This window comes from Pongo abelii, chromosome 9 (genome assembly GCF_028885655.2).
Source record: "Pongo abelii isolate AG06213 chromosome 9, NHGRI_mPonAbe1-v2.0_pri, whole genome shotgun sequence".
NCBI classification, from domain to species: domain Eukaryota; kingdom Metazoa; phylum Chordata; class Mammalia; order Primates; family Hominidae; genus Pongo; species Pongo abelii.
The window spans coordinates 30,694,135-30,707,019 of record NC_071994.2 but is presented as its reverse complement, the minus strand read 5'-3'; the positions used below and the strand labels follow the sequence as shown (position 1 = coordinate 30,707,019).

General features: G+C 41.3%; 1 protein-coding gene across 4 annotated transcripts in view; it reads left to right on the top strand.

The window, feature by feature from the left end:
- RAG1 (recombination activating 1) overlaps window positions 1-12,885 on the top strand; it is a 64,152-nt gene that overhangs the window by 507 nt on the left and 50,760 nt on the right. The gene's annotated exons all lie outside the window — the stretch shown is intronic.

The following is a 12,885-nucleotide window of genomic DNA, read 5'->3' as shown; positions in this document are numbered from 1 at the left end:
GATAGTAGTCATGTGTATGTATCCTGAATCCGGAATGCTTGGTTCCAAACCAGTTTTTCCCTTAATAAATGTGTGATTTAGGTAAAATGCTTAATCTGTACTTGTTTCAGTTTTCTCATCTCGTATTAACATGGGGATAATAATAGTATCTATCTCACAGTGTTGTCGGAAGGATGAGATAAAATATGTAAAGAAATTATTTAAAACTATCTGGCCAGGCACAAATAGGCTCATGCCTATAATCCCAGTACTTTGGGAGGCTAAGGCAGGAGGATCACTTGAGGCCAGGAATTTGAGACCAGCCTGGGCAACATAGTGAGACCCCATCTTTACACAACATTTAAAAATTACCTGGGTGTGGTGGTGCACATCTGTAGTCTCAGCTACTCTGGAGGCTGAGGTGTGAGGATGGCTTGAACCCTGGCAGTCAAGGCTACAGTAAGCCATGATTGCACCACTGCATTCCAGCCTGGGTGAGAGTGAGACCCTGTCTCAAGGAACAAACAAACAAACAAACCCAAAACTGGGACATAGTATGGGCGCAATAAATGTTACCAATACTGTATGTCCTACTTTCTGGCTGCCAATATTCATTAAAAATGCTTCTCTTTTTAAGAAGAATTTATCACTGGTTCTCAGGTTCTATCAACCCCCTTTTAAAAAGATTGTATTTTGAAATACTTAAGACATAAAAAGAACACAAATATCTGTGTGCTCACCACCCAGCTTTAAAAAATAAAACATTGCCAGCCTTTGTGTATCCCTCCCTAGAAGCTCCTCTTAAAAATTAAATCTCTTATGGGATAGAAGAAAAGATCATTATATGAAATTGAGAGCTGGAGAAAAGGAAGAGTAAGAGAATCAGAGTTGCCTCCACTTCTTAATGTGAGCTCTGGGGCAGGTTACATAACCTCCATGAACTACAATGACCAAAAACTATAAAAAAGGGGATAATGTCTACCTTACCAGACTTTTGTCAGGATAAAATAATAAAAATCTATTGTGAGAGACTCCAGCACCAGGCTTTCAAAAAGATTAGGTGTTCTGTGTAAGTTTCTTTACATCGTTTTCATAAGTGCCCTCAACGGGCCTTTTCCTACTTCTTCAAATCCAATTTATTCAATATAGGAGAGAGTTTTAGTGCTCATCCATGCCTTGGGCACACAGGAAACTTACAAATACCATTTCCCTTTGCAATCAGGCGGGGCCACGTGACTAGTTCTGGCCTGTGAGCTATGACGAGAAGGATGCATATCATTCCTCGGTCAAAGCGTTTTATTTTCATTGCAAGACTCTTTCCCCTGTGTGCAACCAAGGAGCAAAGGGCAACTACAAGAGGGAAGAGATGTTTCACTTGGTTGATGTATGAAGGGCAGTTGCCTTGGAAAGTCAATCCACCTGCATTGGACTTACGAGAGCAAGAAACAAACGCCTGTTATTTTAAGCCATTGAGATATTGGGATTGTCTTTTCTGCTGCATAGCTAAGCCTACTTTATGCACAGTTCTTTCTTGAAGTCTTTCCTGATACTCGAAATAAGAAAGCCAAACTTCTACTCCTGCTTCTGACTCTCATTGAAATTGGAACCTGGTCAGATGTCCTTATCTATAGAGTTGTAATGAAATCTATCCTATCTTCTTTTCAGAGCTGTTATGAGTTCAAATGAGGTCATATGGAAAGATACCTTGCAAACTAGGAAGTCCTACGCAGATGGAAATAATTGAATATTCCTATTAGTAAAGTTACCTATATATATCAACCACAATGATCAGGTTTCCTGAAAAGCTGCTATTAGATTGGTGCAAAAATAATTGTGGTCTTTGCCTTTACTTTTAATGGAAAAAATGCCAATTACTTTTGTACCAACCTAATAATTTAAAATATTTTGTCCGGTTGTCCTTATAAGTAAATCAAATGTGAATAAAAATATAGCCTCCATATCTTCTATAGTTTCAATGCGTCTCCTAAATTTCATGCGTTGGAAACTTGATCCCCAGTGTGGTGGTTTTGGGAGGTGGGACCTAATGAGAGGTATTTGGGTCATGGAAGGACACTCTTCATGAATGGATCAATGCCATTATCATGCGAGTGAATTCGTTATTCTGGGGGTAGGTTCCTTATAGAGGGACAAGTTTGGTCCGGCCCCGTCTTTCTCTCCATCTCTTTCTTTCTCTCTTGCCTTCACTTTGCCCTTCCAACATAGGATGACACAGCAAGAAGGCTCTTGCAAGATACCAGCCCCTTGAGTTTGGACTTTCCAGCTTCCAGAACTAAGCCAGTAAATTTCTGTTCATTATAAATTACCCAGTCAGTGTTATGCTGTTATAGCAGCACAGATTGAACTAAGACAATATCATTCCTGGGTTGCTGTTTCTCACATCCTATTTGAAAAATGAAATAGGATATACTTTTACACAGCTGAAGGTAGAGTTGGGAAGGTAAAACTTCCCCAAACATTTGGAAATAAGATGGCTCTCTACAAGTTGAATTATAAAATTATGACACAATTCATTAGCTCAAAATACACTTATTGAACAACCATTATAAGTGTGTGTGGCAGCCTGCCTTGAAGATGGTATTTATGCCCATGTGTAGTTTGCTTCCACAATACATAGGGCTGCCTCATGTAACAGTATAATAGTCTGTTCTCACACAGCTAGCTGATAAAGACATACCTGAGACTGGGTAGTTTATAAAGTAAAAGAGGTTTAATGGACTCACAGTTCCAAATGACTGGGGAAGCCTCACAATCATGGTGGAAGGCAAAAGACATGTCTTACATGGTAGCAGACAAGAGAGAGCATGAGATCTAAGTGAAGGGGGTTTCCCTTTATAAAACCATCAGATCTGGTGAGACTTATTGACTACTACAAGAACAGTATGGGGGAAACTGCCCCCGTGATTCAATTATCTCCCACTGGATCCCTCCCACAACACGTGGAAATTAGGGGAGCTACAATTCAAGATGAGATTTGGGTGGGGACACAGCCAAACCATATCAAACAGGATATTGTGGAAATGACAGAATGTGCCTCCCTAGACTGGGCTGTAGAAGACGTTGCAGCTTCTGTCTTGCTCTCTCTTGTTTGCTATGAGGGAAAAACCCCTGCCCTGTCCTGAGGACACCCAAGTAGCCCTTTAGAAAGGCTGCTGAGCAACCGAGCCCTCTTGCCAATAGCCAGACGATTGCTGAGGCTTTCTGCCAAAGCCTTGTGAGTGAGTCATCCTGGAAGTAGATCTTCCAGCCCCAGTCAAGCCATCAGATGACATCTTGACTGCAATCTCATGAGAGACCCTAAGCTGGAACCTACAAAAACTGTGATATAATAAATGTTGTCTTAAGCGCTAAAGTTTGGGTAATTTGGTACACAGCAATAGATAATTAATAGAATGTGTTAGGCACTGTTCTTAGCCCAGGAGATACAGCAATGCAGCAGTCCCCAAACATTTTGGAACCAGGGAGTGGATTTATGGAAGACAGTTTTTCTACAGAGCAGAGTGGGGCAGGGGGATGGTTTTGGGTTGATTCAAGTGCATTACATTTATTGTGCACTTTATTTCTATTATCATTACATTGTATTATATAATGAAATAATTATACAACTCACCATAATGTGGAATCAGTGGGATTTCTGAGCTTGTTTTCCTGCAACTAGACAGTCCCATCTGGGGGTGATGAGAGACAGTGACAGATCATCAGGCATTAAATTCTCATAAGGAGTGTGCCACCTAGATCCCTCACGTGTGCAGTTCACAAAAGGGTTTGTGCTCTTGTGAGAATCTAATGCCACAGCTGATCTGGCAGGTGGTGGAGCTCAGGCAGTAATGTGAGGATGGGGAGTGGCTGTAAATACAGATGCAGCTTCGTTCCCTCACTCACCACTCATCTGTGAAGGAGAGATTTAAACTAAAAACCTGAGTGATGGTTTCTGCATGCAAAGATCTTTAAGCAGAGTGGTCCATGCAGAGGGAACACCTATTGCAAAGGCCCTAAAGCTGAAATAAGCTACATTTATAATCCAGAGCCTTAAAGTCAGTGTGGTTGAGGCAGGGAGAAGGAACTAAAGCAGCAGGCTTCGGATCAGAGTGGGCATACTCCTGAGGGGACACAAAACTTTCCAGAAGGTGTCTGTGCCCAGCTGTTTTAAGGAGGTGACACAACCTGGCGAGACTGTGTGTTCAGAGAAGAAATGCAACCTGGTACATGCAATCTGGACAAAAACACCTGAGAGTCAGAATCTTTCTTGTGCCAGAAGCAAGAATAAGAACGTAGATATGCTAACCTTTTATGAAAGTATAGACCAAGAAAGAATGAGTTAATTAAAAGGGGAAAGAGGAATTCGATATGATGGGACCTAGGCAAAGTCAGAGATCTAGCGTGGCAGCTGTTTGGAGGAGGAGGTGCCTTGGATCAAAATCTCCCCCTGGTTGCCCATTTTCAAAGGCAGGCATTTTGGAGATGGCCTGATGTCATAATCTTTGAGTTGTTAAATGTTACAATTGCTACCAGCAGTTAATGAAGCCAAAGAAGCACATGAAGGGATATTTCTGAATACAGGATTCTGGCCTTAAAATACACTCCAAGTGTCCTAAGTTTCTCGGCAGCCCCCACAATTCCACCCTCTTCTCCATCCTCCCCACTGCCGTACTCCATCAACATGAGGGAAAGTGCTCAGAGCAGTGGAGGAAGGAGGTGTTGAGAAGTGGAGGGGCAGGGCAGTGGGAGGGGGTGACAAAGAGGGAAGGGAAGGTGTGTGGACATGTGGATGTGTGCAGGGAGGCTCCCGGGGAGACTGTACACAGTAATGGCAGGCTTTGGAGATGCACCTTTGGTTGTCGACTGTCCAGGCTAGAAGCAGAGTCTGAGCCACCAGGAGGCAGAAGTTTAGTTTTAGAAATCACGTTGAAATCTACAAAAGTTCTCCTAAATTTCCAAGACAACGAGTTTTCCTTGGTAAAGCCCATCTACTAGCAAGGAATACAAATATGTGCCCTTCTGCACAGCAAAGGAAACTACCATCAGAGTGAACAGGCAACCTACAAAATGGGAGAAAATTTTCGCAACCTACTCATCTGACAAAGGGCTAATATCCAGAATCTACAATGAACTCCAACAAATTTACAAGAAAAAAACAAACAACCCCATCAAAAAGTGGGCAAAGGACATGAACAGACACTTCTCAAAAGAAGACATTTATGCAGCCAAAAAACACATGAAAAAATGCTCACCATCACTGGCCATCAGAGAAATGCAAATCAAAACCACAATGAGATACCATCTCACACCAGTTAGAATGGCAATCATTAAAAAGTCAGGAAACAACAGGTGCTGGAGAGGATGTGGAGAAATAGGAACACTTTTACACTGTTGGTGGGACTGTAAACTAGTTCAACCCTTGTGGAAGTCAGTGTGGCGATTCCTCAGGGATCTAGAACTAGAAATTCCATTCGACCCAGCCATCCCATTACTGGGTATATACCCAAAGGACTATAAATCATGCTGCTATAAAGACACATGCACACGTATGTTTATTGCCGCATTATTCACAATAGCAAAGACTTGGAACCAACCCAAATGTCCAACAATGATAGACTGGATTAAGAAAATGTGGCACATATACACCATGGAATACTATGCAGCCATAAAAAATGATGAGTTCATATCCTTTGTAGGGACATGGATGAAATTGGAAATCATCATTCTCAGTAAACTATCGCAAGAACAAAAAACCAAACACCGCATATTCTCACTCATAGGTGGGAACTGAACAATGAGAACACATGGACAGAGGAAGGGGAACATCACACTTCGGGGACTGTTGTGGGGTGGGGGGAGGGGGGAGGGATAGCATTGGGAGATATACCTAATGCTAGATGAGGAGTTGGTGGGTGCAGCGCACCAGCATGGCACATGTATACATATGTAACTTACCTGCACATTGCGCACATGTACCATAAAACCTAAAGTATAATAATAATAATAATAATAATAAAAGAAAAAAAAAACAAAAACAAAAACAAATATGTGCCCTCCTTCTCCGTTGTCTTCCCCAAATCCCAATCAAAAACCTAGGCTTTTTTGTGGCCACACTCATTTTTCCTGCTCTTGGATAAAGGAATGAGTCTATTTTTTTCTTAATTTTGAAGAAAGGGGAAGGTGGGCACATATCCACTGCGTTGGAGCCAGTTTTGTTCTTAATTTTGCCGCTGTTCATCAAGCAATGTTGAGATGATAAATTCACCCAATTAACTGCTTTCCTTGAGGGAAAAAATGTACCAGGCAGAGGATGTAAGTATCTGATCTACTTGTGAATTATAGTTTTAATGCGAATGAATTGCTTTTGTCTGATTTGCCTGTATATTTCTTGTGAGCCGAGTTACTGCCCAGACACATGGTGTGGTAAAAATCAGTGTTGTGTTTTTTGTTTGTTTGTTTGTTTTTTGAGACGGAGTCTCGCTCTGTTGCGCAGGCTGGAGTGCAGTGGCGTGATCTCGGCTCGCTGCAAGCTCTGCCTCCCGGGCTCACGCCGTTCTCCTGCCTCAGCCTCCCGGGTAGCTGGGACTACAGGCGCCCACCACCACGCCTGGAGAATTTTTTGTATTTTTAGTAGAGACGGAGTTTCACCGTGTTAGCTAGGATGATCTCGATCTCCTGACCTCGTGATCCACCCGCCTGGGCCTCCCAAAGTGCTGGGATTACAGGCGTGAGCCACCGCGCCCGGCTGCAGAATCAGTTTTTGAACTGAGCTAAAGGTCAGATTAATTCACCGAAGTAAGTAATACCTTATGAATTCTCTTTGTACCTTCCCTTCTGGACACATATTTAAAAATTACTAAAATCACCCCAAACCTGAAATAAAGCAAAAGGATGCCTACATTTCCTTTCAATATCATTGCTTAACATGTTCACCTAATAAATATTTATCTATGTTGGAGCATGTGCCTTTGTTTGACTTTGCTACTTACTGCTGGAATTATAGGTGTGAACCACTGAACCCGGCCCAAAAACATATATTTAAGCTTTTGGTTTATCTGTATTTTGAAACAATTGGAGGTTTATCGTTTAGGAAGTGTCTGAATTTAAAAGCCTGGTTTGTGTATATTGCTGATGGTTGCTAGGTGTGAAGGCTCTTGCAGCAGCAGCAAAAGGAGAGAATCTGAGGCAGGACAGGAGGAAGTGTCCCAAACTGAGGTTTGAACTTGGTAGGAAAAACGGGATACTTGTTTCCAGTGTTCCTGATTCGAATTTGTGATATGATTTCCCAAAAAGGACACTAAATCACGATTAGTTTCCTTGAATTGCCCACAATGTAGTTGAAATCATGTCTTTTATGCAACAGTATTATTTTCAATAATTGCATATTTTCATTGCAAACATATTTTAGTTACAGTATGAACCAAATTGTCTCTTGTGAGGCTGACTGGAAAACTAATCCCAATTTATAACATTGTTTCTATAGAAGAATGTATATTTTGTTCCAAACAACTAAATGCAAATGTTTTGGGGTGGGGGGAATATACAATTTTTTTAGAGTAGAGTCAGCCTTCAATGAGGTTTATTAGAATGACAAAATTAGGTAAATTACAAATGGCTTTACTATAAAAGGAAATGGAAGGTTTGTGTAAGTGTGTGTGTGTTTGAGTGTGTTTTGTTAATGCTATCATACCTTTTCGTTTTCTATCACATATAGTAGGACACATATTCCAGACTCCTGCAGTCTTTACCCACATTTGCCTCTCTCATATGGTGTGGTCATTAATACCATGTGATTATTAAGAACAAAATAACTTTCGATTTCAAATTGAACTTGCAGAATGCATCCACCAAAAAGTCACTTTCATCCCAATTCCTGCCAGAACAAAACAGATTTCTTTGTGGATTTACTAAGTAGAACATTGCTTTAACAAACAACATGAGAGAGTTCGCTTTTTTTTTTTTAAATTATTATTATACTTTAAGTTTTAGGGTACATGTGCACAACGTGCAGGTTTGTTACATATGTATACATGTGCCATGTTGGTGTGCTGCACCCATTAACTCGTCATTTAGCATTAGGTATATCTCCTAATGCTATCCCTCCCCACTCCCCCCACCCCACAACAGTCCCCAGTGTGTGATGTTCCCCTTCCTGTGTCCATGTGTTCTTATTGTTCAATTCCCACCTATGAGTGAGAACATGCGGTGATTGGTTTTTTGTCCTTGCGATAGTTTGCTGAGAATGATGGTTTCTAGCTTCATCCATTTCCCTGCAAAGGACATGAACTCATCATTTTTTATGGCTGCATAGTATTCCATGGTGTATATGTGCCACATTTTCTTAATCCAGTCTATCATTGTTGGACATTCAGGTTGGTTCCAAGTCTTTGCTATCGTGAATAGTGCCGCAATAAACATACATGTGCATGTGTCTTTATAGCAGCATGATTTGTAGTCCTTTGGGTATATACCCAGTAATGGGATGGATGGGTCAAATGGTATTTCTAGTTCTAGATCCCTGAAGAATTGCCACACTGACTTCCAAAATGGTTGAACTAGTTTACAGTCCCACCAACAGTGTAAAAGTGTTCCTATTTTTCCTGACTTTTTAATGATCGCCATTCTAACAGGTGTGAGATGGTATCTCATTGTGGTTTTGATTTGCATTTCTCTGATGGCCAGTGATGATGAGCATTTTTTCATGTGTCTTTTGGCTGCATAAATGTCTTATTTTGAGAAGTGTCTGTTTATATCCTTAGCCCACTTTTTGATGGGGTTATTTGTTTTTTCTTGTGAATTTGTTTGAGTTCATTGTAGATTCTGGATATTAGCCCTTTGTCAGATGAGTAGATTGCAAAAATTTTCTCCCATTCTGTAGGTTGCCTGTTCACTCTGATGATAGTTTCTTTTGCTGTGCAGAAGCTCTTTAGTTTAATTAGATCCCATTTGTCAATTTTGGCTTTTGTTGCCATTGCTTTTGGTGTTTTAGACATGAAGTCCTTGCCCATGCCTATGTCCTGAATGGTATGAGTGTTCGCTTTCTTATAACCAAGTAATGTTCATGTTCTGAATGAGCTAATGCTACTACTTTCCTGAAGAAGATTCTGTAGGGGATATCAATTATGTTAAATAAATTAATGTCCTTTGAAGATTTGATATATGCCCATTGGAAGATTTCTAAAATGGTTATTTGAGGGTGATAATGGTGGTAATTATTTCTTAAGGCATTTATTAAGGACCATTCACATTTTTTTTGTTGTTTTCTGCATCAGTAAAGTAGGGATATAAAGGGTCAATATTGGAAATCAATGGGCAACAAAGAATTTTAGCCATGACCAGACGGGTGTGTTTTCTGATGGGAAATCCCTCAAAACTAAGGTAGGGAAGTGCCAAAAATCATATTCCAGAGAGGAAATAAAATATTAGACATTGGAACACAGTTGGAAACTGAAATTCAACAGCTTTAGTTGCATTGCTCTTAAAGTTACTTATATTTACTTTAAACACATCAAACATTTTTATTTGTGATCAAATGTTTCATGATAATATTAAAGAATGTACAGTTTCCTATCTATACAACTGCACTTATAATAAATTAACTATTCCTCTAAGGTTGAACATTAGGTTATTTCTTCCACCTTTACATTTATAATGTGCCAATGAACTTTTTTTGCATGAATCTTTGTCATCATTTTAAATTATGACTTTAAGAAGGATTCCTTCAATGGAAATTGGTAGGCCAAAGGCTGTGAATATTTGTGACTCCTGTTACAAATGACTTCCCAGAAAGATATCAATTTGTGTTCCATCTGGCTCTTGGTATCATCCTATTTGTTCTTTCCAGGATTCTAAGATTGAGTATTGTCTTAAAAACCAAATGAACATAACCCCTCCACGCCCTCCCACCAACCCACACCCACAACTTTAAAAAGAAATTCAAATTCACAGACAAGAGAAAATAGTCATGTTACAAAGATTATAAAATAAAAAGTAAAAATGTCCTCCTTAATATTTTGCAACTCAGCTCTACTTTCTGAAATAGCCACCGTGATTGGAATTTAAATTTAAATTGACTACCAATTTAAAAATTTAAAACATAGTCTTGCTGTTTATATAAGACCTACATTGGGAAAGGAAGGAAGAGCTTACCCACCAGGGCTTGAGGACCACTATCCCACAGTTCCTAAATTCATCAACATCACAAGCTTTCTTTTGAGAGGAATGCAATCTAAAGCCACCTCAAAGAATCACCTTGTTTTCTTGCTGACATTGCAGTGGGGAAGACGAGACCCAAGGACATTCAGCCAAGAGGGAAATGTGAGTCATATGTTCACAAACTGGATAAAGGCTATTTATTTTTTATTATTTTTTCTTTTTTTAGACTAAGTCTTGCTCTGTTGCCCAAGCTGGAGTGCAGTGGCGTGATCTTGGCTCACTACAACCTCCATCTCCTGGGTTCAAGTGATTCTCCTGTCTCAGACTCCCGAGTAGCTGGGACTACAGGCACGTGTCACCACGCCCAGCTAATTTTTTGTATTTTTGTATTTTTGGAAGAGACGGGGTTTCCCCATGTTGGCCAGCTGGTCACAAACTCCTGACCTCAGGTGTTCCACCTGCCTTGACCTCCCAAAGTGCTGGGATTACAGGCATGAGCCATGGCACCTGGCTGAAAAAAGCTATTCAAATGTAGTGATAACATGTATTTGAAAAAGGTTACAGTATCTATCCAGTAAAACATATCAGATATATAAAAGAGTTACAGACTTTATCTAAGAAAGTAAAACATTAGTGTTGTAAAAAGGAATTGCTGTGTTTGTCCAGGCCAGTGAGACATTAAAGATTACTTTGTTAGTTGAGATCTTAACTCTTAAAATATGGGACAAAGTTTATAGCTATTGGTTATGGAGCTGCTTTCCTTTCCTTCTTTCATCTCACTTCCCTTTCTCCAGTTTATAATTTCTCAATGGTTTGAGAGTAAGGGGCAGGCATTGTTACATGTTATCCTTAAATATTTCGTTATACTAATTATATGGTTTGGCTCTGTGTCCCCACCCAAATCTCATCTTTTCTTTTTTTTTTTTTTGAGTTGGAGTTTTGCTCTTTTTGCCCAGGCTAGAGTGCCATGGCATGATCTCGGCTCACTGCAACCTCCACCTCCTGGGTTCAAGTGATTCCCCTGCCTCAGCCTCCTGAGTAGCTGGGACTACAGGCACGTGCCACCACGCCCAGCTAATTTTGCATTTTTGGTAGAGACGGGGTTTCTCCATGTTGGTCAGGCTGGTCTCGAACTCCTGACCTCACATGATCCATCCTCCTCAGCCTCCCAAAGTGCTGGGATTACAGGCTTGAGCCACTGCGCCTGGCCCAAATCTCATCTTTCAGCTCCCACAATTTCCATGTGTTGTGGGAGGGACCTGGTGAAAGATGATTGAGTCATGGGGGCAAGTCTTTCCTGTGCTGTTCTCATGATAGTGAATGAGTGTCACTAGATCTGATGATTTTAAAAATGGGAGTCTCCCTGCCCAAACTCTCTTCTCTTATCTGCTGCCATGTGAGATGTGCCTTTCATCTACCATGATTGTGAGGCCTCCTCAGCTATGTGGAACTGTGAGTCCAATAAACCTCCTTCTTTTGTAAATTGCTCAGTCTCGGGTATGCGTTTATCAGCAGTGTGAAAATGGACTAATACAGTAAATTGGTACCAGCAGAGTGGGTGCTGCTGAAAAGATATCTGAAAATGGGCAAGCAACTTTGGAACTGGATAACAGGTAGAGGTTGGAACAGCTTGGAGGGCTCAGAAGACAGGAAAATGTGAGAAAGTTTGGAACTTCCTAGACACTTGTTCAATGGCTTTGACCAAAATGCTGATAATGATATGGATAATGTAATCCAGGCTGAGGTGGTATCAGATGGAGATGAGGAACTTGTTGGGAACTGGAGAAAAGGTGACTCTTGTTATGTTTTAGCAAAGAAACTGGATGCATTTCGTCCCTGCCCTAGAGATTTGTAGAACTTTGAACTTAAGAGAGATGATTTAGGGTATCTAGTGGAAGAAATTTCTAAGCAGCAAAGCATTCAAGAGGTGACTTGGGTGCTGTTAAAGGCATTCAGTTTTATGAGGGAAGCAGAGCATAAAAGTTTGGAAAATTTGCTGCCTGACAATGAAATAGAAAAAAAAATCCCATTTTCTGAGGAGAAATTTAAGCTAGCTGCTGAAATTTGCATAAGTAATGAGGAGCTGAATGTTAATTTCCAAGATAATGGAAAAAATATCTCCAGGGTATGTCAGAGGCCTTCACAGCAGCCCCTCCCATCACAGGCCCAGAGGCCTAGGAGGAAAAAGTGGTTTTGTGGGCCCGGCCCAGGGCTCCTGTGCTGTGTGCTGTGTTGGGACTTGGTGCCCTGTGTCCCAACTGCTCCAGCCATGACTAAAAGGGTCCAAGGTATGGCTTGGGCTGTCGCTTCAGAGGGTGCAAGCCCCAAGCCTTGGCAACTTCCATGTGGTGTTGAGCCTGCGAGTGCACAGAAGTCAAGAATTGAGGTTGGGGAACCTCTGCCTAAATTTCAGAAAGATGTATGGAAACGCCTGGATGCCCAGGCAGAAGTTTGCGCAGGAGTGGGACCCTCACGGAGAACTTCTGCTAGGGAAGTGTGGAAAGGCAATGTAGGGTCGGAGCCTCCACATAGAGTTCCTACTGGGGCTGTGCCTAGTGGAGCTGTGAGAAGAGGGCCACCATCCCCCGGACCCCAGAATGGTAGATCTACTGACAGCTTGCACTGTTTGCCTGGAAAAGCTGCAGACATTCAACACCAGCCTGTGAAAGCAGCTGGGAGGGGCTGTACCCTGCAAAGCCACAGGGGCAGAGCTGCCTAAGACCATGAGTACCCACCTCTTGTATCAGCGTGACC